The sequence below is a fragment of the Bos grunniens genome, chromosome 7 (assembly GCF_055505025.1).
Source record: "Bos grunniens cultivar Pamir isolate PY7600 chromosome 7, Bosgru_T2T1.0, whole genome shotgun sequence".
In the NCBI taxonomy this organism is placed as follows: Eukaryota; Metazoa; Chordata; class Mammalia; order Artiodactyla; family Bovidae; genus Bos; species Bos grunniens.
Window position 1 is genome coordinate 81,408,856 of NC_141171.1, and position 23,963 is coordinate 81,432,818.

Here is a 23,963-nt window from a genome sequence, read left to right on the forward strand (position 1 = left end):
ACTATAAGGACCTGGCCTGTTGCCTCAGTCTGGGACATCTCTGAAGAGCACGCCTGGTTTAGAATCTGTGTGATTGGCTGAGGTCTCTGTTGTACTTACATCAGAGTTCAACTGCATCTGCCCAGTCTGCTTCTTTCCTTTCTAGGGTAGACAGAATAATGAATGGCTTCCCCCAGGTGTCTAACCCTACTTCCCAGAAGTCATAAATGTGTTGCCTTACATGGCAAAAGGAATTTGCAGGTGTCATTAAGTTAGAGATGTGGAGATGGAGAGATTATCCTTGGTGGACAAGGGTCCTTCTAAGAGAGAATCAGGATTTCAGAGAAAAGAGAAGATGCTATGCTGCTGGTTTTGAAGATGGAGAAAGGGGCCACAAGCCAAAGAATGGAGGTGGCCTCTAGGAGATGAGAAAGTCAAGAAAACAGATTCTCCTCCAGAACTTCAGAAAGAAGGCAGCCCTGCTGACTGATTTTGGACTTTGATCTCTAAAACTATTAAACGATAAATTGTGCTGAGTTAAGCCTTGTTTGTATTATTTTGTTTGTTTGCTTTTTACAGGAACAATAGGAAACACACTATACCTTATAGGTACTATGTGGGATAAACACTCCCCAGTAAACTTTGAACATGCAAACCTTTGCACGGAGTCTGTTCCCCAGGGAATCTGGCTTATGCTATACAACCTGTGGGCAGATTTTTATTAGGAAAAGAATCCTGCGGGCGATCAAATCAATCTAGTGGCCAAGAGTTTTAGTTTCCACCTGAATTGGACAATAATCTACACGTGATCTTCCCAGGTGGCTCAATGTTAAAAAAAATTTGCCTGCCAATGCAGGAGAAGGGAGTGGCATCCCACTCCAGTACTCTTGCCTGAAAAATCCCATGGATGGAGAAGCCTGGTAGGCTGCAGTCCATGGGGTCGCTAAGAGTCGGACACGACTGAGCGACTTCACTTTCACTTTTCACTTTCATGCATTGGAGAAGGAAATGGCAACCCGCTCCAGTGTTCTTGCCTGGAGAATCCCAGGGACGGGGGAGCCTGGTGGGCTGCCGTCTATGGGGTGGCACAGAGTCAGACACGACTGAAGTGAGTTAGCAGCAGCAGCAGCAGCAGAAGATGTGGATTTGATCCTTGGGTCAGGAAGACCCCCTGGAGAAGGAAATGGCAACCCACTCCAGTAGTCTTGCCTGGGAAATCCCATGGCCAGAAGAGCCTGGTGGGCTACAGTCCACAGGGTCGCAAAAGAGTCAGACATGACTGAGCAACTAAACAATGAAGTCCACAGATAAACTGGTCCCAGACTCTCCAGCAGTTTTCATCATCTCAAGGCTTTTTGGAGTTAGAAAGTCCTTGGATGCACTTTGTTTTAGATCTAAGATTAGAGGTTAAGTAATTGTGCAAGGACGTTGGAATAATTTACATCTTTCCTCCTGTCATAGGGGGAAATCTTTCTGTGACCAGAGGTTGCTTATGTTACTATGGATCATTTTTTGCTCCTGAAAAGTCTCACCGTCTCCATGGGGGCAGCTACAGACAGCCTGCAACCTGCTGAAGACTGTGGCAGTTTAGAAACTTGCTTGCAATTTCTTGACACTCGTCCCATTGAAAGATTGGGTCTGTGTCCACCCCCTTTCAATTGGGGTTGGCTTGTGACCACCTCCTAGGCTTCGCAGGTGGCGCTAGTGGGAAAGAACACACCTGCCAGTGCAGGTAGATGTAAGAGACGTGGGTTCCATTCTTGAGTCAGGCAGAGCCCTGGAGGAGGGCATGGCAACCCACTCTAGTATCCTTGTCTGGGGAATTCCATGGACAGAGGAGCCTGGCAGGCTGCCGTCTATAGCGTCACACAGAGTTGGACACAACTGAAACAAATTAGCACGCATGCACATGACCACCTCTTAAAACAGAGTGTGCTTTGCTCGGAGTCTGTTCCCCAGGGAATCTGGCTTATGCTATACAACCTGTGTTAAAATTGAAATCAAATGGAGACCAGTCCTGACGGTTTTCTGAGCAGACAAAACCAATTTAGTCATTAATTTAGCTTAATTACCAATTACTGTGACGACGTTGCCGTCTCACTATATAAGCCGTTTATAATCACATGTGCTTCTTTTTCCATGCTCTCATTTGGGTGCTCTCGGTTTGCAAACCATTGTTCAGAATGTGGGCAATAATTTTTATTAGTTGCTGACTATTGGTTTTATTATGATATGGCCACTTCTGAACCAAGGATATTTAATCGTGCCTGAAGTGGGGCTCAAAGAAGACAAACCCTGCAACCTCAAGCCAGTGGGCAACCTGGCTGCTGCCTCCCGTGAGCCCTTTCTGCCTCTGTCTTCCCGCCAAGCGCAGAGTCCCTGGTAAGTCTGAGCTTCACTCTTTGTGTAATACGCTTTCCAACTTTATCATGCACACTGTTCCACTGCTGTTTGTGTTCCTCTTCTGTTCATGTTCTGTTGAAGTTTCTTGGTCAACCCACTCATACTCTTCAAAAGGAGGGATAACATGTCATTCTGTGTATTTGGGAAGAACAGTTGGAAAACAAGGCTCCTCATGGCTACCAGTTTAAGAAGTCATTTTTAACACTCTGAGATTTTTGCAAAGTTCAAGTTAATTTGGGGGCTTCCCTGGTGGTTCAGAGGTTAAAGCACCTGGAATGTGGGAGACCCGGGTTTGATCCCTGGGTTGGGAAGATCCCCTGGAGAAGGAAATGGCAACCCACTCCAGTGTTCTTGCCTGGAGAATCCTATGGAGGGAGGAGGGTAGTAGACTACAGTCCATGGGGTCGCAAAGAGTCGGACACGAATCTCTGGAAGATATATTAGGGAATCCAAACCAAGGTAGTTTCCCCTGGTGCTTGGGTCAGGCTCTTGTGCCTTTCTGGGGAAAAAATATATATATATATTTATATATATAGATGAACTTTTGAATCATTTGGAATTGTAATGGCCATTACAATTCCAAATTATTGATAAATAGATAAATGATAGATAAATACACCTTCAAAGCAAAAAAAGAGGATCTTAAATCTCTTGGAGACAATGGAATGCACTTTTCAATTGGTTTGCAGAAACTTAAAGACTCCAAAAATAGCTCCAAAAGGATCCTTACATGTGTGCTAAGTTGTGTCCAACTCTTTGAGACCCCATGGGACTGTAGTCCACCTCCGTCCATGGGATTCCCAAGCAAAAATACTGGAGTGGGTAGCCATTTCCTTCTCCAGGGGATCTTCCCAAACCAGGGTTGAACCCAAGTCTTCTGTATTGGCAGGCAGGTTCTTTACCACTGAGTCAGCAGGGAAGCCCCTAAAAGGATCCTTTTTGCATGCAAATAAAAATCTTTAGTAGAACACTTTTGCCATCAGAGCTTGTAACTTTAACAAGTCCAGTTGAGATGGTCATGGTGATTCAACTATTCTTTTGAGTTTTTACCTGAAAAGTGGATAACTTAAAAAAAAAAAAGTCTAGACTCTGTGGGGGAGGGAGAGGGTGGGAAGATTTGGGAGAATGGCATTGAAACATGTATAATATCATGTATGAAACGAGTCGCCAGTCCAGGTTCAATGCACGATACTGGATGCTTGGGGCTGGTGCACTGGGACGACCCAGAGGGATGGTATGGGGAGGGAGGAGGGAGTATGGAGGAGGGTTCATGATGGGGAACACATGTATACCTGTGGCGGATTCATTTCGATATTTGGCAAAACTAATACAATATTATAAAGTTTAAAAATAAAATTTTAAAAAAGGGAAAAAAAGTCTATTTGTCTATATATATCTATGTATGCATATAATAGATATATTGTAATTTTTTAAACCTCTGGATGGTATTGCTAAGATTTATTTGTAAAAAGAGATGATCATACTAAGTGAAGTAAGTCAGACAGAGAAGAACAAATACGTGATATTGCTTATATGTGGAGTCTCAAATATGCCATGAGTGAACTTAACCTACGAAACAGAAACAGGCTCACAGACGTGAGAAGAGATTTGTGGTTGCCAAGGGGAAGGGGGAACGGGGAAGGGATGAAGTAGGAGTTTGGGATCAGCAGATGCAAACTATTATACACAGTATGGATAAAGAACAAAATCCATCTGTATAGCACAGGGAAACTATATTCAGTATCTTGTGATAGACCATAATGAAAAAGAATATAAGTAAGGAATGTATGTATATGTGTAACTGAATCACTCTGCTGTACAGCAGAAGTTAACACTGTAAATCAACTGTATTTCAATAAAATATATTAAAAAAAAGCTCTATTCAATTAAAGGCAAAGAACTGCTCTCTAAATTAAGTATATGCTCAGAAACCAGCCCAGGTGTTTTCAAGTTCTCATGGTTTGGGATAGTATTAATATTTGATAGGTAAAAGCTGGTTTAGGTCTGTTGGTTTGATTGGAGTGGGCGTGCTTCAGAATTATCATTATTGACTACAATGCAGCTGTTTTGGGTAAACTAAATTTAATATACTGTTAAAACTAGGTATGATTTAAGAGCAAATGAATTAGATGAATGTAAGTGAGGTAGAAGTTTTTAGGTGAACTTCTTAGCAAAAATTATGATTTAAATGGTTTCCCATAACTTTTTGGTAGTTGACATCATTAGAATTCTGCTCCTTCTTGTAGAGGAACTGGGGATATTTGGATCTATTGGTGAATATGTACATGTCATATTGAAAAAACTTACTATGAGGATGAATCAAAAGATGAAGTGACAAATGGTTGTCCACTGCTCTGCTAGCTTAGGGAAGACAAGATGGAAAAGCAGGGTAATAAGTTAGAGATCTTAGCATCACATTTTGCAAAGCTAGGACAAAAGATGTCGCAGATTTAAGATCCAGGTGATGACAAAGCCTGATTAAGAGAAGGTGCAGGAAAGCGATGAATATAAAAGTGAGTAAAAGAGACTTCTAAAAATACAGACTGTGGTAGCCAAAAATTGATTTGTATAAAACTACTAGAAATAATAAGAATGAAACAAAATGACTGCATATGAAAAGTAGCATGTGTGTTTTTGGTAAAAGATGGTAAGAGAAGTGGAGGAATTATTCTAAGAGAAAAATCCAGGGTCAAACTCAATGTTTTCCTGCTATATTCTGTGTCTGCTTCCTATGCTAATGTGATCAATTATCAGAGAATCTGTGTGGGTTAGCAAACTTTGATACAAAATATTTGAGTTTCTTTGTAATAATGTACTACAGAATTCTCTATTGGCTTACATGAGTTTTTGGATTATCAGTCTGTTCTTGATGAGAAATTCTAAGCAGGGGATTTTATTTCCCTTTTCAGTGATCTGCCTTGAGAAAACAAAGCTCTTGTGTCCTGTCAATTTTTTTCTCTCATGTCAGGTCTTTGATTAGCTAAGAGGGCTGGACCTTATACACACACACACACACACACACACACACACACGTGTTAAATTACATGGGTGGTTGTGGTTTAGTTGCTAAGTTGTGTCCAACTCTTGTGACCCCATGGACTGTAGCTCACCAGACTCCTCGTCCATGGGATTATCCAGGCAAGAATACTGGAGTGGGTTCCCATTTCCTTTTCCAGGGGATCGTCTGGGCATGGGAAGCATGTCAAATAAGTATTATGTTGTTTCTAGAAATGATGTAAAATTCCTGGAAATCTGGTATGTCCAAATAAAGTAACTTTGACAAGCAGAGTTTTCTGATAACTTTAAGATCATAAAACTGAACTGGGTAAGAGTTTCCAGAACTAGATTCAAGCAGAACAAGAATTAAGATAGGATTGAATTATCTGATGAGGATGATTGTAATTTCTTCCAGATATAAGGAAACCTTTCCTTTTACCCAACTATGACTTATAGCCCAGATAGGGAGAAAACTAACTGTTTCATATGTCTTAATTGCAAGCCTGTTTCTAAAAATTGTACATTTTGGAGCAAGAGTCCAAATGGAGGCCCACACACCATATGTCTAAATATTTAAAAATTATAACTCAAGTGAGCAAATTGTGAAATAAAATATGTTCTATCCTCTCATCTTAAAATACACATTTATGATGACAAAGCAGAAAGTTGGCAAAATACAAAACACAACTGAATTTATTATTATACTTGTCTCTGGGCTGGTGAAGTTTGGATGAGTAACTGTTTCGTACTGTGGAGAGTACAGAGCCACTGCGTGCCACTGTGGCACACACATCCCGAATTCCCAAGTATCTCCCGAGTCAGGAAACTGGAAAATGAAGAAAACAAAAAAGAACTCCCAGGAAATACCTTGATGTTAACCATCTTACAGTAAGGTTGTCAGGTGAGTTAGTTTCTCTTTTCACCTACTGAAATTTTTCCCTGAAATTCTCTCAATGATATCCTCCCACACTCTAAAAACAGTGTTCATTTCTGACTGAAAAATCACAAACCTTTATTAAATTCAGACAGCTTTTGAGGTTGTAGGGCAAGCAGAGTAGAAAGGCACTTCCCTGAGACCTGGACAGTGTTGCTCATTAGAGTGGACATCTAGGTTAGGAATGGTGCCACGTCAGTTGAGTGCCAGACCTCAAGAGTATTGCATGCATCAGTTCAGTTCAGTCGCTCAGTCGTGTCCGACTCTTTGGGACCCCATGGACTGCAGCACGCCAGGCTTCCCTGTCCATCACCAACTCCCAGGGTTTACTCAAACTCATGTCCATTGAGTCGGTGATGCCATCCAATCATCTCATCCTCTGTCATCCCCTTCTCCTCCTGCCTTCAATCTTTCCCAGCATCAGGGTCTTTCCCAAAGAGTCAGTTCTTCCCATTAGGTGGCCAACGTATTGGAGTTTCAGCTTCAGCATCAGTCCTTCCAATGAACATTCAGGACTGATTTCCTTTAGGATGGACTGGTTGGATCTCCTTGCAGTCAAAGGGATTCTAAAGAGTGTTCTCCAACACGACAGTTCGAAGGCATCAGTTCCTCGGCACTCAGCCTTCTTTATGGTCCAACTCTCACCACTGTACATGACTATTGGAAAAACCATAGCTTTGACTAGATGGAAATTTGTTGGCAAAGTAATATTTCTGCTTTTTAATATGCTGTCTAGGTGTGTCATAGCTTTTCTTCCAAGGAGCAAGCATCTTTTAATTTTATGGCTGCAGTCATCATCTACAATGATTTTGGAGCCCCCCAAAATAAAGTCTGCCACTGTTTCCATGGTTTCCCCATCTATTTGCCATGAAGTGATGGGACCAGTCATGCTTTACTGAAGCAGCCGTGAAGAGATACCCCACGCCCAAGGTAAGAGAAACCCAAGTAAGACAGTAGGTGTTGCAAGAGGGCGTCAGAGGGCAGACACAATGAAACCATACTCACAGACAACTAGTCAATCTAATCACACTAGGACCACAGCCTTGTCTAACTCAGTGAAACTAAGCCATACCCGTGGGGCAACCCAAGATGGGCGGGTCATGGTGGAGAGATCTGACAGAATGTGGTCCACTGGAGAAGGGAATGGCAAACCACTTCAGTGTTCTTGCCTTGAGAACCCCATGAACAGTATGAAAAGGCAAAATGATAGGATACTGAAAGAGGAACTCCCCAGGTCAGTAGGTGCCCAGTATGCTACTGGAGATCAGTGGAGAAATAACTCCAGAAAGAATGAAGGGATGGAGCCAAAGCAAAAACAATACCCAGCTGTGGATGTGACTGGTGATAGAAGCAAGGTCCCATGCTGTAAAGAGCAATATTGCATAGGAACCTGGAATGTCAGGTCCATGAATCGAGGCAAATTGGAAGTGGTCAAACAAGAGATGGCAAGAGTGAATGTCGACATTCTAGGAATCAGCGAACTGAAATGGACTGGAATGGGTGAATTTAACTCAGATGACCATTATATCTACTACTGCGGGCAGGAATCCCTCAGAAGAAATGGAGTGGCCATCATGGTCAACAAGAGAGTCCAAAACGCAGTACTTGGATGCAATCTCAAAAACGACAGAATGATCTCTGTTCGTTTCCAAGGCAAACCATTCAATATCACAGTAATCCAAGTCTATGCCCCAACCAGTAATGCTGAAGAAGCTGAAGTTGAACAGTTCTATGAAGACCTACAAGACCTTTTAGAACTAATGCCCAAAAAAGATGTCCTTTTCATTATAGGGGACTGGAATGCAAAAGTAGGAAGTCAAGAAACACCTGGAGTAACAGGCAAATTTGGCCTTGGAATACGGAATGAAGCAGGGCAAAGACTAATAGAGTTTTGCCAAGAAAATGCACTGGTCATAACAAACACCCTCTTCCAACAACACAAGAGAAGACTCTACACATGGACACCACCAGATGGTCAACACCGAAATCGGATTGATTATATTCTTTGCAGCCAAAGATGGAGAAGCTCTATACAGTCAGCAAAAGCAAGACCAGGAGCCAACTGTGGCTCAGACCATGAACTCCTTATTGCCAAATTCAGATTTAAACTGAAGAAAGTAGGGAAAACCGCTAGACCATTCAGGTATGACCTAAATCAAATCCCTTATGATTATACAGTGGAAGTGAGAAATAAATTTAAGGGCCTAGATCTGATAGAGTGCCTGATGAGCTATGGAATGAGGTTCGTGACATTGTACAGGAGACAGGGATCAAGACCATCCCCATGGAAAAGAAATGCAAAAAGCAAAATGGCTGTCTGGGGAGGCCTTACAAATAGCTGTGAAAAGAAGAGAAGTGAAAAGCGAAGGAGAAAAGGAAAGATATAAGCATCTGAATGCAGAGTTCCAAAGAATAGCAATAAGAGATAAGAAAGCCTTCTTCAGCGATCAATGCAAAGAAATAGAGGAAAACAACAGAATGGGAAAGACTAGCGATCTCTTCAAGAAAATCAGAGATACCAAAGGAACATTTCATGCAAAGATAGGCTCGATAAAGGACAGAAATGGTATGGACCTAACAGAAGCAGAAGATATTAAGAAGAGATGGCAAGAATACACAGAAGAACTGTATAAAAAAGATCTTCATGACCCAGATAATCACGATGGTGTGATCACTGACCTAGAGCCAGACATCCTGGAATGTGAAGTCAAGTGGGCCTTAGAAAGCATCACTACGAACAAAGCTAGTGGAGGTGATGGAATTCCAGTTGAGCTATTCCAAATCCTGAAAGATGATGCTGTGAAAGTGCTGCACTCAATATGCCAGCAAATTGGGAAAACTCAGCAGTGGCCACAGGACTGGAAAAGGTCAGTTTTCATTTCAATCCCAAAGAAAGGCAATGCCAAAGAATGCTCAAACTACTGCACAATTGCACTCATCTCACACGCTAGTAAAGTAATGCTCAAAATTCTCCAAGCCAAGCTTCAGCAGTATGTGAACCGTGAACTTCCTGACGTTCAAGCTGGTTTTAGAAAAGGCAGAGGAACCAGAGATCAAATTGCCAACATCCGCTGGATCATGGAAAAAGCAAGAGAGTTCCAGAAAACCATCTATTTCTGCTTTATTGACTATGCCAAAGCCTTTGACTGTGTGGATCACAATCAACTGTGGAAAATTCTGAAAGAGATGGGAATACCAGACCATCTGATCTGCCTCTTGAGAAATTTGTATGCAGGTCAGGAAGCAACAGTTAGAACTGGACATGGAACAACAGACTGGTTCCAAATAGGAAAAGGAGTTCATCAAGGCTGTATATCGTCACCCTGTTTATTTAACTTATATGCAGAGTACATCATGAGAAACGCTGGACTGGAAGAAACACAAGCTGGAATCAAGATTGCTGGGAGAAATATCAATAACCTCAGATATGCAGATGAAACTACCCTTATGGCAGAAAGTGAAGAGGAACTAAAAAGCCTCTTGATGCAGGTGAAAGTGGAGAGTGAAAAAGTTGGCTTAAAGCTCAACATTCAGAAAACGAAGATCATGGCATCCGGTCCCATCACTTCATGGGAAATAGATGGGGAAACAGTGGAAACAGTGTCAGACTTTATTTTTCTGGGCTCCAAAATCACTGCAGATGGTGACTGCAGCCATGACATTAAAAGACCCTTACTCCTTGGAAGGAAAGTTATGACCAACCTAGATAGCATATTCAAAAGCAGAGACATTACTTTGCCAACAATGGTCCTTCTAGTCAAGGCTATGGTTTTTCCTGTGGTCATGTATGGATGTGAGAGTTGGACTGTGAAGAAGGCTGAGCACCAAAGAATTGATGCTTTTGAACTGTGGTGTTGGAGAAGACTCTTGAGAGTCCCTTGGACTGCAAGGAGATCCAACCAGTCCATTCTGAAGGAGATCAACCCTGGGATTTCTTTGGAAGGAATGATGCTAAAGCTGAAACTCCAGTACTTTGGCCACCTCATGCAAAGACTCATTGGAAAAGACTCTGCTGCTGGGAGGGATTAGGGGCAGGAGGAGAAGGGGACGACAGAGGATGAGATGGCTGGATGGCATCACTGACTCTTGGACGTGAGTCTCAATGAACTCCGGGAGTTGGTGATGGACAGGGAGGCCTGGCGTGCTGCGATTCATGGGGTTGCAAAGAGTCGGACACGACTGAATGACAGATCTGATCTTATCTGATGGGACTAGATGCCATGATCTTAGTTTTCTGAATGTGTTGAGTTTTAAGCCAACTTTTCACTCTCCTCTTTCACTTTCATCAAGAGGCTCTTAGTTCTTCACTTTCTGCTGTAAGAGTGGTGTCATCTGCATATCTGAGGTTATTGATACTTCTCCTGGCAATCTTGATTCCAGCTTGTGCTTCATCCATACCTGGCGTCTTGCATGATATACTCTGCATATAAGCTGAATAAGCAGGATGATAATATACAACCCTGACATACTCGTTTCCTGATTTGGAACCAGTCTGTTGTTCCATGTCTAATTCTAACTGCTGCTTCTTGACCTGCATAGTTTGATAAAAAATTGGGTGAGAGTACTTGTGATACCTGGACCCTTTTAAATAAAGTGCAGGATCAGGGCAGGGACCCTTTTTACTGTAAGGGCATTGTCACCTCAGTGTTCCATAACATAAGAATAGAAGTCTGGGAAACAATGATAGGACTCTAATCATGTGAGGTTTTATCCACTTTTAACCCCTACCACCCCTGACAACAAAACAGGGATGAGGCTGCAAACCTAGTTTAGTGATTCATGTTCATTGTTTCCATTCATTCATGTGTCTGATGCTGTTCTAGGCATAGCAGTGAGTAAGGCAGTCAGGTTTCCTGCTCTCATTGAACTCACAGTTTAGTGGGAGAAGACCAGAGATAAACAAATTATAAGTAAGATAATTTATCATAGAAATAAGTACTATGAAGAAAAACCATGAAATGGGGCAGGGATGGGCAACTTTAGCTACAGGGGTAGGGGCAGAGCTCTCTGGAGAGGTGACTTTCATGCTGAGACCCACAATAAGAGTAGGAGGCAATAATGCGAACACTGAGCATATTAGCTAACTAGATTTCTTGGTATTAGAGGATTGCTGCTGCTAAGTTGCTTCAGTTGTGTCCGACTCTGTGCGACCCCATAGACGGCAGCCCACCAGGCTCCCCTGTCCCTGGGATTCTCCAGGCAAGAACACTGGAGTGGGGTGTCATTGCCTTCTCCAATGCAGGAAAGTGAAAAGTGAAAATGAAGTCGCTCAGTCGTGTCCAACCCTTAGGATGGACTGCAGCCTACCAGGCTCCTCCATCCATGGGATTTTCCAGGTAAGAGTACTGGAGTGGGGTGCCATTGCCTTCTCCGATTAGAGGATTAAGAACCATTTTTAAAACTTCAACACTTGATGAACATCTTTCTCAAGTACTCTGGTCCACAGTCTTGCTAACGTCTACAGTGCAACAAATATAAAGTTTTTCATTCTTCTGGACTTTCTACAACACTTTGATCATTAATGCACAGAATATAAATGTAAAATTGTGATCAGGCCAAATCTCACTTGAATTCAGAATATAACCTATAAAACATCACTTTAATAGAATTTTTATATCAGCTACCTTGCTGTTCTTTCTCAAATAGCAAAGTAATAAAAACTGTCTTTGCTGTTTCTAATGTTTTTCTGTAACTGATCTTAACATGAAAAGCTTAATTTCACTAGGTAAGTTTAAAAAAAAAAAGCTAAATCTATATAGAATAAAAATTTAGTCATTTACATGAGATTTTTAATGAAAGCATACTTGAAGTTCTAAGTTCTCAGTCAACTAATGCACTTCATAGCCTGAAACAAAGCAAAATCTTTTTTTCATTTGAAAAAAGGAAATTTACCAGTTGGTTTTAAAATAAATATGCATATATAATTTGGGATTTTTTTGGTAAACCTTAAATATTTTTTCATATAATAGAATCAATGTAAAATAATTTTTCCTTTCAATATTTTGAAATTATAAAAGAGAATCATTAGACTTATTTTTAGTACTTTATTGTTGCTTGTGCCAGACAGCATACAAAATGATGTATATGCATCATTTCATGTAATTGTCAATAAACCTTGCATGGATTAGTATAAGGTAATACTAAGAATTCTTATTTTGTATTTGAGGAAATGAGCAAAGTTAGGTATCTTGTCCAAAGTCACACACAGTGTGAAACTGTGGAAAGAGATGTTGAACCTAGGCCGGCTGACTTCAGAATCGCCTTAATGCTTGAGATTGACAAGTTTCTCGATATTTCATACTACTTTATCCTTTATAATATTGTCATGATAGCATTCATACATAATCTGAATGTTGCTTAATTCTTAGTTTCTTCAGAAATTCAGTATTGAATTTTTAAAATATAATTGTAAGTTTTTATATCATTTTAATATAATCCTATAATTTTATAGAACAAAATTATATAATTTTAATATTCTACAATTTTATATAACATATACAATTATATATTTTTAAATAATTTTATATAACATAAAATTGTATACTTTTAATATAATTTTTTGTAAAATAAACTTTATTCTAAAACATATCCCAAACTGCAAGACACAAGTACTGTTGAAACAGGTAAATGTATATGTACATTTTGTGGTGAAACAAAAAATCTTGACCTTTAAGAAGTCTCTGTTGATAAAACCCAATTTAAAGATTTGTTTCCAAATTACATATATAAACTCTAGCATAATTCTAAAAACAGTCAAAGTAAAACACAAAACTATGTGAACTGTGAATTCGAGTATAAAAACAAGATATATGTACATTTGAATCTGTGCAGAGTGCTTCAAATTAATTGTAGTCTAATTTCAAACAAATTGATCACACAACCAAGTCCACAAGTCATAGGCTAATGAACAGATTTTATTAAATGACAAAAGTGATTTATTTCCAAATCTCCTGTGTGATCTGGCAACTGCCACCTCTTATCTTTCCATACTCAAAGATAAATAGGGTTCTCTCACATCTGATGTTAACCATCACGTGGTTTGTTAGATTTGGGGCATTTTTGATTGAGACTTCCTCATTAAATTTGCTTTCCTGTGACATCTTTCTTCATCTGTTCGTCTTCTAAATATTTCAGGTACCAAAATCTCATTACTACACGACTGTGTAATTATGGTAGCTTCCTTCATTCAAGTGGACATTTAGAGTTCTCTTCAAATAAATGAAAAAGAATAGCAGAAAACTCGATAAGAACAAGTTAACTTCATAAATACACTTCTTTATCCTTTAATCAGTTCAGTACAATTTCTCAGTTGTGTCTGACTCTCTGCGACTCATGGACTGCAGCACTCCAGGCCTCCCTGTTCATCACCAACTCCCGGAGTTTACCCAAACTCATGTCCATTGAATTGGTGATGCCATCCAACCATCTCACCCTCTGTAGTCCCCTCCTCCTCCCACCTTCAGACTTTCCTAGCATCGGGGTCTTTTCCAATGAGTTAGTCCTTTGCATCAGGTGGCCAAAGTATTGAAGTTTCAGCTTCAGCATCAGTCCTCCCAATGAATATTCAGGACTGATTTCCTTTAGGATGGATTGGTTGGATCTCCTTTCAGTCCAAGGGGCTCTCAAGAGTCTTCTCCAACACCACAGTTCAAAAGCATCAATTCTTCGGCGTTCAGCTTTCTTTATAGTCCAACTCTCACATCCATACATGACTACTGGAAAAACCATAGCTTTGACTAGATAGACCTGTGTTGGCAATGTAATGTCTCTGCTTTTTAACATGCTGTCTAGATTAGTCATAACTTTTCTTCCAAGGAGCAAGCGTCTTTTAACCTCTTGAAATAGTAACTCCCCAGGTTAGAGTTTTAGAGCTTGGATGTAGTAAAAGTTCAGAATGTAGTAAAGGGGACAAAAGTCAGTCCTATAGAGATGTAGGTACATTTAAAAATTCTGTTAAATATGTAAATGGGTTAATGCATTGGGCAGAGGACACATTTAATCATGTCTCTTCTGACTCATCCCTTCTTAGTTGCTTTTTTCTTTAGGAAATTAACATTTTAGTTAGTTTTAGATGGAGAAAATCGCTATCATTAGGGAATTTCTCTGGCTTGTCAATGGTAACGTAGGAAACTAGTTGTTAACATAGGAAAGTGAAATAATAAGTGGTGGTGAACTATCAGAAAAGTCAATTTTCCAAATTTGCTTTTATTAGCAGACTGTTTCTCTACCTCAGTATAATTTTCTAGCTATTTATAAGATCCCGCCTTGACATTAGCAGTGTTAGATATAGTATTCTGGTTAGTATTCTCAAAATGCAATGGCTTTAAGGTGAGGGAATTTATCATGGCTATTGATATTTTCTGGAAGTTTATAGTATGTACAGGTTTTTGAAATCCATCCTCCTAGTTTAAGTCTGAACAAATGAGGCTCAGCGACAACAACCTGTTGAGTCATATCATGACAGCAAGATCATAACCCCCAGTCTCTGTCTGCTAGTATTGTGGTCACTGTGACTACACTATACTGTATCTAATCAGGTCTTTATTCATTTTAAAAATAACCAAAATATCTTCATAAGAAAAAGTAACAAAACTTTGAAAGTTAATATCTGAAGGTTTTTTTTTTTTCTTGGATAGAGTTTATGCATATTCTTTATTAGGAATATACCTCTATCTTCCTTTTTAGGATGAGTCAAATATTTATGTTTTATTTCACTTAAACGTAAAACCTAAAACTTTAACACTCTTAGAACTAAAAGAGGAAAATTTCCTTGACACTGATTTTTGGCAATGACTTTCTGGATATGACAGCAAAAGCAAAATAAATAAGTGGGATTATATCAGACTTAAAGACTGCTGCACAGCAAAGGAAATATTCAGCCAAAAGGAAAAGCAACAATATTTGTTTTTCTCTTTCTGACTTCACTCTGTATCACAGACTCTAGGTTCATCCACATCACTACAAATGACTCCAAATGTTGTACCTTTTTATTGCTGAGTAATATTCCATTGTATATATGCACCACATCTTCTTTATCCATTTCCTCTGTCAATGGACATTTAGGTTGCTTCTGTGTTCTGGCTATTGTAAATAGTGATTCAGTGAATATTGGGGTGCATGTGTCTTTTTGAATTTTTAATGCATATATGAAGAATCTAGAAAAAATGATACAGATGAACCTGTTAGCAGGGTGGGAATGGAGACACAGACATAGGGAATGGACATGTGGAGATGGGGGGAGGGAAGGGGGCGGAAAAATGGAATTGATGTGTATACCCTGCTGCTGCTGTTTAGTCACTATGTCACGTCCAGCTCTTTGCAACCCCATGGACTGCCAGGCTCCTCTGTCCATGGGGTTTCCCAGCAAGAATACTGGAGTGGGTTGCCATGTCCTTTTCCAGGGGTATATACACTACTATGTGTAAAATAGCTATCTACTGGGAACCTGCTGCATAGAGCGGACAGCTCAGCTAGGTGCTCTGCGGGGACCTAGAGGGATGGGCTTGGGGGGAGGTGAGAAGGAGGTTCAAGAGGGAGGGGATATATGTATCGGATCAGATCAGATCAGTTGTTCAGTCATGTCCAACTCTTTGCGACCCCATGAATCGCAGCACACCATGCCTCCCTGTCCATCACCAACTCCCGGAGTTCACTCAGACTCACGTCCATCGAGTCAGTGATGCCATCCAGACATCTCAGCCTCTGTCGTCCCCTTCTCCTCTTGCCCCCCATCCCTCCCAGCATCAGAGTCTTTTCCAATGAGTCAACTCTTTGCATGAGGTGGCCAAAGTACTGGAGTTTCAGCTTTAGCATCATTCCTTCCAAAGAAATCCCAGGGATGAACTCCTTCAGAATGGACTGGTTGGATCTCCTTGCAGTCCAAGGGACTCTCAAGAGTCTTCTCCAACACCACAGTTCAAAAGCATCAATTCTTTGGCGCTCAGCCTTCTTCACAGTCCAACTCTCACATCCATACATGACCACAGAAAAACCATAGCCTTGATTAGACGAACCTTTGTTGGCAAAGTAATGTCTCTGCTTTTGAATATGCTATCTAGGTTGGTCATAACTTTCCTTCCAAGGAGTAAGCGTCTTTTAATTTCACAGTTGCAGTCACCATCTGCAGTGATTTTGGAGCCCAGAAAAATAAAGTCTGACACTGTTTCCACTGTTTCCCCATCTATTTCCCATGAAGTGGTGGGACCGGATGCCATGATCTTCGTTTTCTGAATGTTGAGCTTTAAGCCAACTTTTTCACTCTCCACTTTCACCTGCATCAAGAGGCATTTTAGTTCCTCTTCACTTTCTGCCATAAGGGTGGTGTCATCTGCATATCTGAGGTTATTGATATTTCTCCCAGCAATCTTGATTCCAGCTTGTGTTTCTTCCAGTCCAGCGTTTCTCATGATGTACTCTGCATATAAGTTAAATAAACAGGGTGACGATATACAGCCTTGACGTACTCCTTTTCCTATTTGGAACCAGTCTGTTGTTCCATGTCCAGTTCTAACTGTTGCTTCCTGACCTGCATACAAATTTTTCAAGAGGCAGATCAGGTGGTCTGGTATTCCCATCTCTTTCAGAATTTTCCACAGTTGATTGTGATCCACACAGTCAAAGGCTTTGGCATAGTCAATAAAGCAGAAATAGATGGTTTTCTGGAACTCTCTTGCTTTTTCCATGATCCAGCGGATGTTGGCAATTTGATCTCTGGTTCCTCTGCCTTTTCTAAAACCAGCTTGAACATCAGGAAGTTCACGGTTCACATTTGCTGAAGCCTGGCTTGGAGAATTTTGAGCATTACTTTACTAGCATGCGAGATGAGTGCAATTGTGCGGTAGTTTGAGCATTCTTTGGCATTGCCTTTCTTTGGGATTGGAATGAAAACTGACCTTTTCCAGTCGTGTGGCCACTGCTGAGTTTTCCAAATTTGCTGGCATATTGAGTGTAGCACTTTCACAGCATCATCTTTCAGGATTTGGAATAGCTCAACTGGAATTCCATCACCTCCACTAGCTTTGTTCGTAGTGATGCTTTCTAAGGCCTACTTGACTTCACATTCCAGGATGTCTGGCTCTAGGTCAGTGATCACACCATCGTGATTATCTGGGTTGTGTAGATCTTTTTTGTACAGTTCTTCTGTGTATTCTTGCCATCTCTTCTTAATATCTTCTGCTTCTGTTAGGTCCATACCATTTCTGTCCTTTATCGAGCCTATCTTTGCATGAAATGTTCCTTTGGTATCTCTGATTTTCTTGAAGAGATCCCTAGTCTTTCCCATTCTGTTGTTTTCCTCTATTTCTTTGCATTGATCACTGAAGAGGCTTTCTTATCTCTTCTTGCTATTCTTTGGAACTCTGAATTCAGATGTTTATATCTTTCCTTTTCTCCTTTGCTTTTCGCTTCTCTTCTTTTCACAGCTATTTGTAAGGCCTCCCCAGACAGCCATTTTGCTTTTTGCATTTCTTTTCCATGAGGATGGTCTTGATCCCTGTCTCCTGTACAATGTCACGAACCTCATTCCATAGCTCATCAGGCACTCTATCTATCAGATCTAGGCCCTTAAATCTATTTCTCACTTCCACTGTATAATCATAAGGGATTTGATTTAGGTCATACCTGAATGGTCTAGCGGTTTTCCCTACTTTCTTCAGTTTAAGTCTGAATTTGGCAATAAGGAGTTCATGGTCTGAGCCACAGTCGGCTCCTGGTCTTGTTTTTGCTGACTGTATAGAGCTTCTCCATCTTTGGCTGCAAAGAATATAATCAATCTGATTTCGGTGTTGACCATCTGGTGGTGTCCATGTGTAGAGTCTTCTCTTGTGTTGTTGGAAGAGGGTGTTTGTTATGACCAGTGCATTTTCTTGGCAAAACTCTATTAGTCTTTGCCCTGCTTCATTCCGTATTCCAAGGCCAAATTTGCCTGTTACTCCAGGTGTTTCTTGACTTCCTACTTTTGCATTCCAGTCCCCTATAATGAAAAGGACATCTTTTTTGGGCATTAGTTCTAAAAGGTCTTGTAGGTCTTCATAGAACTGTTCAACTTCAGCTTCTTCAGCGTTACTGGTTGGGGCATAGACTTGGATTACTGTGATATTGAATGGTTTGCCTTGGAAACGAACAGAGATCATTCTGTCGTTTTTGAGATTGCATCCAAGTACTGCGTTTTGGACTCTCTTGTTGACCATGATGGCCATTCCATTTCTTCTGAGGGATTCCTGCCCGCAGTAGTAGATATAATGGTCATCTGAGTTAAATTCACCCATTCCAGTCCATTTCAGTTCGCTGATTCCTAGAATGTCGACATTCACTCTTGCCATCTCTTGTTTGACCACTTCCAATTTGCCTCGATTCATGGACCTGACATTCCAGGTTCCTATGCAATATTGCTCTTTACAGCATGGGACCTTGCTTCTATCACCAGTCACATCCACAGCTGGGTATTGTTTTTGCTTTGGCTCCATCCCTTCATTCTTTCTGGAGTTATTTCTCCACTGATCTCCAGTAGCATATTGGGCACCTACCGACCTGGGGAGTTCCTCTTTCAGTATCCTATCATTTTGCCTTTTCATACTGTTCATGGGGTTCTCAAGGCAAGAACACTGAAGTGGTTTGCCATTCCCTTCTCCAGTGGACCACATTCTGTCAGATCTCTCCACCATGACCCGCCCGTCTTGGGTTGCCCCACGGGTATGGCTTAGTTTCATTGAGTTAGACAAGGCTGTGGTCCTAGTGTGATTAGATTGACTAGTTGTCTGTGAGTATGGTTTCATTGTGTCTGCCCTCTGATGCCCTCTTGCAACACCTACCGTCTTACTTGGGTTTCTCTTACCTTGGGCGTGGGGTATCTCTTCACGGCTGCTCCAGCAAAGAGTAGCCAATGCTCCTTACCTTGGATGCAGCGCACGGGCGGTGCAGGTGGCTGCGACGGGCATGCTAAAGTGCAGAAAGCTTGGCCGAGAGTAGCTACCCCACGTCCGAGGTCAGAGGCAGAAGCTGGGAGGACCCCATGCCTGAAGGGCGGTGGCCAATAGAAGTTACCCCACGTCCGTGGTCAGGGGCAGCGGCCGAGAGTGCTAGACTGCGACGGCGCAGGAACGGCCGAGAGGAGCTACCCCACGTCCGAGGTCAGGGGTGGCGACGAGAGGAGTTACCCTGCGTCCTAGGCACAGGAGGGCCTTGGAGGAGCTATCCCATGTTGAAGGTCAGGAAGGGCGGCGGTGAGGAGATACCCCTCGTCCAAGGTAAGGATATATGTATACATATGGCTAATTCATTTTGCTGTACAGCAGAAATTAACACAACATTGTAAAGCAACTATGCTGCTGCAGCTAAGTCGCTTCAGTCGTGTCCAACTCTGTGTGACCCCATAGACGGCAGCCCACCAGGCTCCTCCGTCCATGGGATTTTCCAGGCAAGAGTACTGGAGTGGGGTGCCATTGCCTTCTCCAAAGTGACTATACTGCAATTTTAAAAAAGAATAGAAAAAGCAAGCATTAAAAAGCAACCTATGGAATTGAGATAGTATTTTTAAACCATGCCTATTAAGTGCTTAATGACCAAAATAGAAAGAATTCCTATAACTCAATATCAAAAAACAAAGGACTTTAATAAATATTAATATATTTCCAAAGGATACTTAGAAATGGCCAACATGTATCTGAAAAGATGCTCAACATCACTAATTAAGAAATGCAAATCAAAACTACAATGAAGTATCTTATACCTGTTAGGATGCTGCTTATTTAAAAAATAATGTGTTGAGAATGAGGAGGGAAGGCGCCAAGATGGCGGAGGAGTAGGACGGGGAAAACACTTTCTCCCCCACAAATTCATCAAAAGAGCATTTAAACGCCGAGTAAATTCCACAAAACAACTTCTGAATGCCGGCAGAGGACATCAGGCACCCAGAAAAGCAACCCAATTCCTCGAAAGGAGGTAGGAAAAAATATTAAAGACAATAAAAGAGACAAAAGAGGGAGGGACGGAGTTCCGTCCCGGGAAGGGAGTCTTAAAAAGAGAGAAGTTTCCAAACACCAGGAAACCTTCTCACTGCCGAATCCGTGCCGAGCTTTGGAAGCACAGAGGACAACATAACAGGGAGAAAAAATAAATAAACAATTAAAACTCGCAGATTGCGAGCCCTACGGTAACTCCTCCAGCGGAGAAGCAGCGCAGACGCCTGCATCCGCCATTAGCAAGCGGGGGCTGGGCAGGGAGGCGCGGCACGGGCTGCATCGCTTAGAGTAAGAATCTGGCCCGAATACCCTGAGCGCTATCTGAGCGAAATAATTTGGGCTAGCAAACCAGACTGTGGGATATCTACCATGCGAAAAGCCAGCCCTAACCTAAGACACCGCCAGCCCGCGTACGGAACAAAGGACTAAACAGAGGTAGCCGGCTGCAAACCTTCCCCCTCCGCTGACAGGCAGCCAGAGCCGGAAGGGGGCAATCACAGCCCCAGAGAGACATTATCTATAAAACTGGCTTCTTTGCTAACTAAAACTTATTGGGGGTCTGGACGGTCAACATCTGCCTGAGAAGGTGCGCCGGTTTTACACCCAGATAACCAAGTGGCGGGGAGGCGATAAGTCGCAGCATTGGCGCTCGCCAAACACCTCATCACCTGAGCTGCTCGGACCTGGGAAGAGCACAAAACGCAGCCCCAGCTGAGTCTGCGCCTCTGAGGACTACCTGAGTGCCTGAACCTGAGCGGCTTGGACCTGGGAGGTGCATGCAACCCAGGGCCAGCCTCGGATTGTTCCCGGCGGAACAACCTAGAGCCTGAGCAGTGTGGGCAGGGAGGCTACACGCGCCGTGAGCGGGGGCAGACCCAGTGTGGCTGAGGCACTGCGAGCGCACGCCAGTGTCATTTGTTAGCAGCATCCCTCCCTCCCTCCCCATAGCGCGACTGAACAAAGAGAAGAAATACAGCTCCACCCACCAGAACACCGACACAAGCTTCCCTAACCAGGAAACCTTGACAAGCCACCTCTACATACCCACACACAGCGAGGAAACGCCACAGTAAAGAGAACTCCACAAACTGCCAGAATACAGAAAGGACTCCCAAACTCAGCAATTTAAACAAGATGAAGAGACAGAGGAATACCCAGCAGATAAAGGAACAGGATAAATGCCCACCAAACCAAACAAAGGAGGAAGAGATAGGGAATCTACCTGATAAAGAATTCCAAATAATGATAGTGAAATTGATCCAAAATCTTGAAATTAAAATGGAATCACAGATAAATAGCCTGGAGACAAGGATTGAGAAGATGCAAGAAAGGTTTAACAAGGACCTAGAAGAAATAAAAAAGAGTCAATATATAATGAATAATGCAATAAATGAAATTAAAAACACTCTGGAGCCAACAAATAGTAGAATAACAGAGGCAGAAGATAGGATTAGTGAATTAGAAGATAGAATGGTAGAAATAAATGAATCAGAGAGGATAAAAGAAAAACGAATTAAAAGAAATGAGGACAATCTCAGAGACCTCCAGGACAATATTAAACGCTACAACATTCGAATCATAGGGGTTCCAGAAGAAGAAGACAAAAAGAAAGACCATGAGAAAATACTTGAGGAGATAATAGTTGAAAACTTCCCTAAAATGGGGAAGGAAATAATCACCCAAGTCCAAGAAACCCAGAGAGTCCCAAACAGGATAAACCCAAGGAGAAACACCCCAAGACACATATTAATCAAATTAACAAAGATCAAACACAAAGAACAAATATTAAAAGCAGCAAGGGAAAAACAACAAATAACACACAAGGGAATTCCCATAAGGATAACAGCTGATCTTTCAATAGAAACTCTTCAAGCCAGGAGGGAATGGCAAGACATACTTAAAATGATGAAAGAAAATAACCTACAGCCCAGATTATTGTACCCAGCAAGGATCTCATTCAAGTATGAAGGAGAAATCAAAAGCTTTTCAGACAAGCAAAAGCTGAGAGAATTCTGCACCACCAAACCAGCTCTCCAACAAATACTAAAGGATATTCTCTAGACAGGAAACACAAAAATGGTGTATAAACTCGAACCTAAAACAATAAAGTAAATGGCAACGGGATCATACTTATTAGTAATTACCTTAAACGTAAATGGGTTGAATGCCCCAACCAAAAGACAAAGACTGGCTGAATGGATACAAAAACAAGACCCCTACATATGTTGTCTACAAGAGACCCACCTCAAAACAGGGGACACATACAGACTGAAAGTGAAGGGCTGGAAAAAGATTTTCCATGCAAATTGGGACCAAAAGAAAGCAGGAGTCACAATACTCGTATCAGATAAATTAGACTTTAAAACAAAGGCTGTGAAAAGAGACAAAGAAGGTCACTACATAATGATCAAAGGATCAATCCAAGAAGAAGATATAACAATTATAAATATATATCCACCCAACATGGGAGCACCGCAGTATGTAAGACAAATCCTAACAAGTATGAAAGGAGAAATTAACAATAACACAATAATAGTGGGAGACTTTAATACCCCACTCACACTTATGGATAGATCAACTAAACAGAAAATTAACAAGGAAAAAAAAAAAAAACATGTATCTATAAAGCTCACTAAAGCAAAGCACAGTAAAATGAGGTATGGCAATAAAAGGCATTAAATTTATCAAATAAAAAAATAAATAAATAAAGTGCTGAAAAATTAAAAAAAAAAAAAAAAAAAAAAAAATAATGTGTTGATAAGTATTGAGGAAAGGGAACCCTTGTACTCTGAGTGGGGATGTAAATTTTTCAGCCACCATTTAAGAGTGTTTAGTCTCCTCAAAAAATTAAAAATAGAACACCATATATAGTCCAGCTGTTGCCCTCATGGATATGTATTCAAAGGAATTGAAATAGGATCTTGACGGGATACCTGCCGTCTTGTGTTTACTGCAGCATTATTCACAATATTCAAGACATGGAAACAATGTGAATGTTCACTTATGAATGAATAAAGAAAATGCAGTGTATATGTACAGTTAAATGTTATTCAGCCTTAAACAAGGGAATCCTGCCATTTCCAACAATGTGGATGGGCCTGGGGAACATTATGTTAACTAAAAGCAGCCAGACACAAAGATGAATATTGCATGTGGAGTCTAAAAATCATCAAATCATCAATCTAGAAACAGTAGAAAGGTATTTGCAGGAGTTGGAGGAAATGAGATCATATTCAAAGGGCAGAAAGTTTGAAAGTGAAAGTGAAGTCGCTCAGTCGTATCCGACTCTTTGCGACCCCATAGACTGTAGCCTACCAGCCTCCTTTGTCTGTGGGATTTTCCAGGCAAGGGTACTGGAGTGGGTTGCCATTTCCTTCTCCAGGAGATCTTCCCAACCCAGGGATTGAACCTGGGTCTCCTGCATTGCAGGCAGACGCTTTACCATCTGAGCCACCAGGGAAGCTAGAGAAAGTTTGAATTATGTAATAATTTCTGGAGACATCATTCAGCATGCTTCCCTGATAATTCAGCAGGTAAAGAATCCTCCTGCAATCCAGGAGACACAGGAGACTCAGGTTTGATCCCTGGGTTGGGATGATACTCTGGGGAGGAAATGGCAACACACTCCAGTGTTCTTGCCTGGGAAAACCATGGACAGGGGAGCCTGCTGGGCTACGGTCCATAGGGTCACA

At 41.4% G+C, this 23,963-nt stretch overlaps 1 long non-coding RNA gene and 1 other non-coding gene across 7 annotated transcripts in view; one reads left to right on the plus strand and one right to left on the minus strand.

The window, feature by feature from the left end:
• The first annotated feature begins 805 nt into the window (after window positions 1-805).
• Window positions 806-23,963, plus strand: part of LOC147369883 (uncharacterized) — a 192,638-nt gene continuing 169,480 nt past the window's right edge. For 3 of the 6 annotated variants that reach the window (XR_015168044.1, XR_015168047.1, XR_015168048.1), the window contains exon 1: window positions 838-2,361. This is a non-coding gene — a long non-coding RNA (uncharacterized LOC147369883). Of the gene's footprint in view, window positions 2,362-23,963 lie in introns of all 6 variants that reach the window. The other 3 variants (XR_015168045.1, XR_015168046.1, XR_015168049.1) reach the window with 2 other exon arrangements.
• TRNAC-GCA (transfer RNA cysteine (anticodon GCA)) lies at window positions 23,660-23,731 on the minus strand. Its single transcript has one exon. It is a non-coding gene; the product is annotated as a tRNA-Cys (tRNA).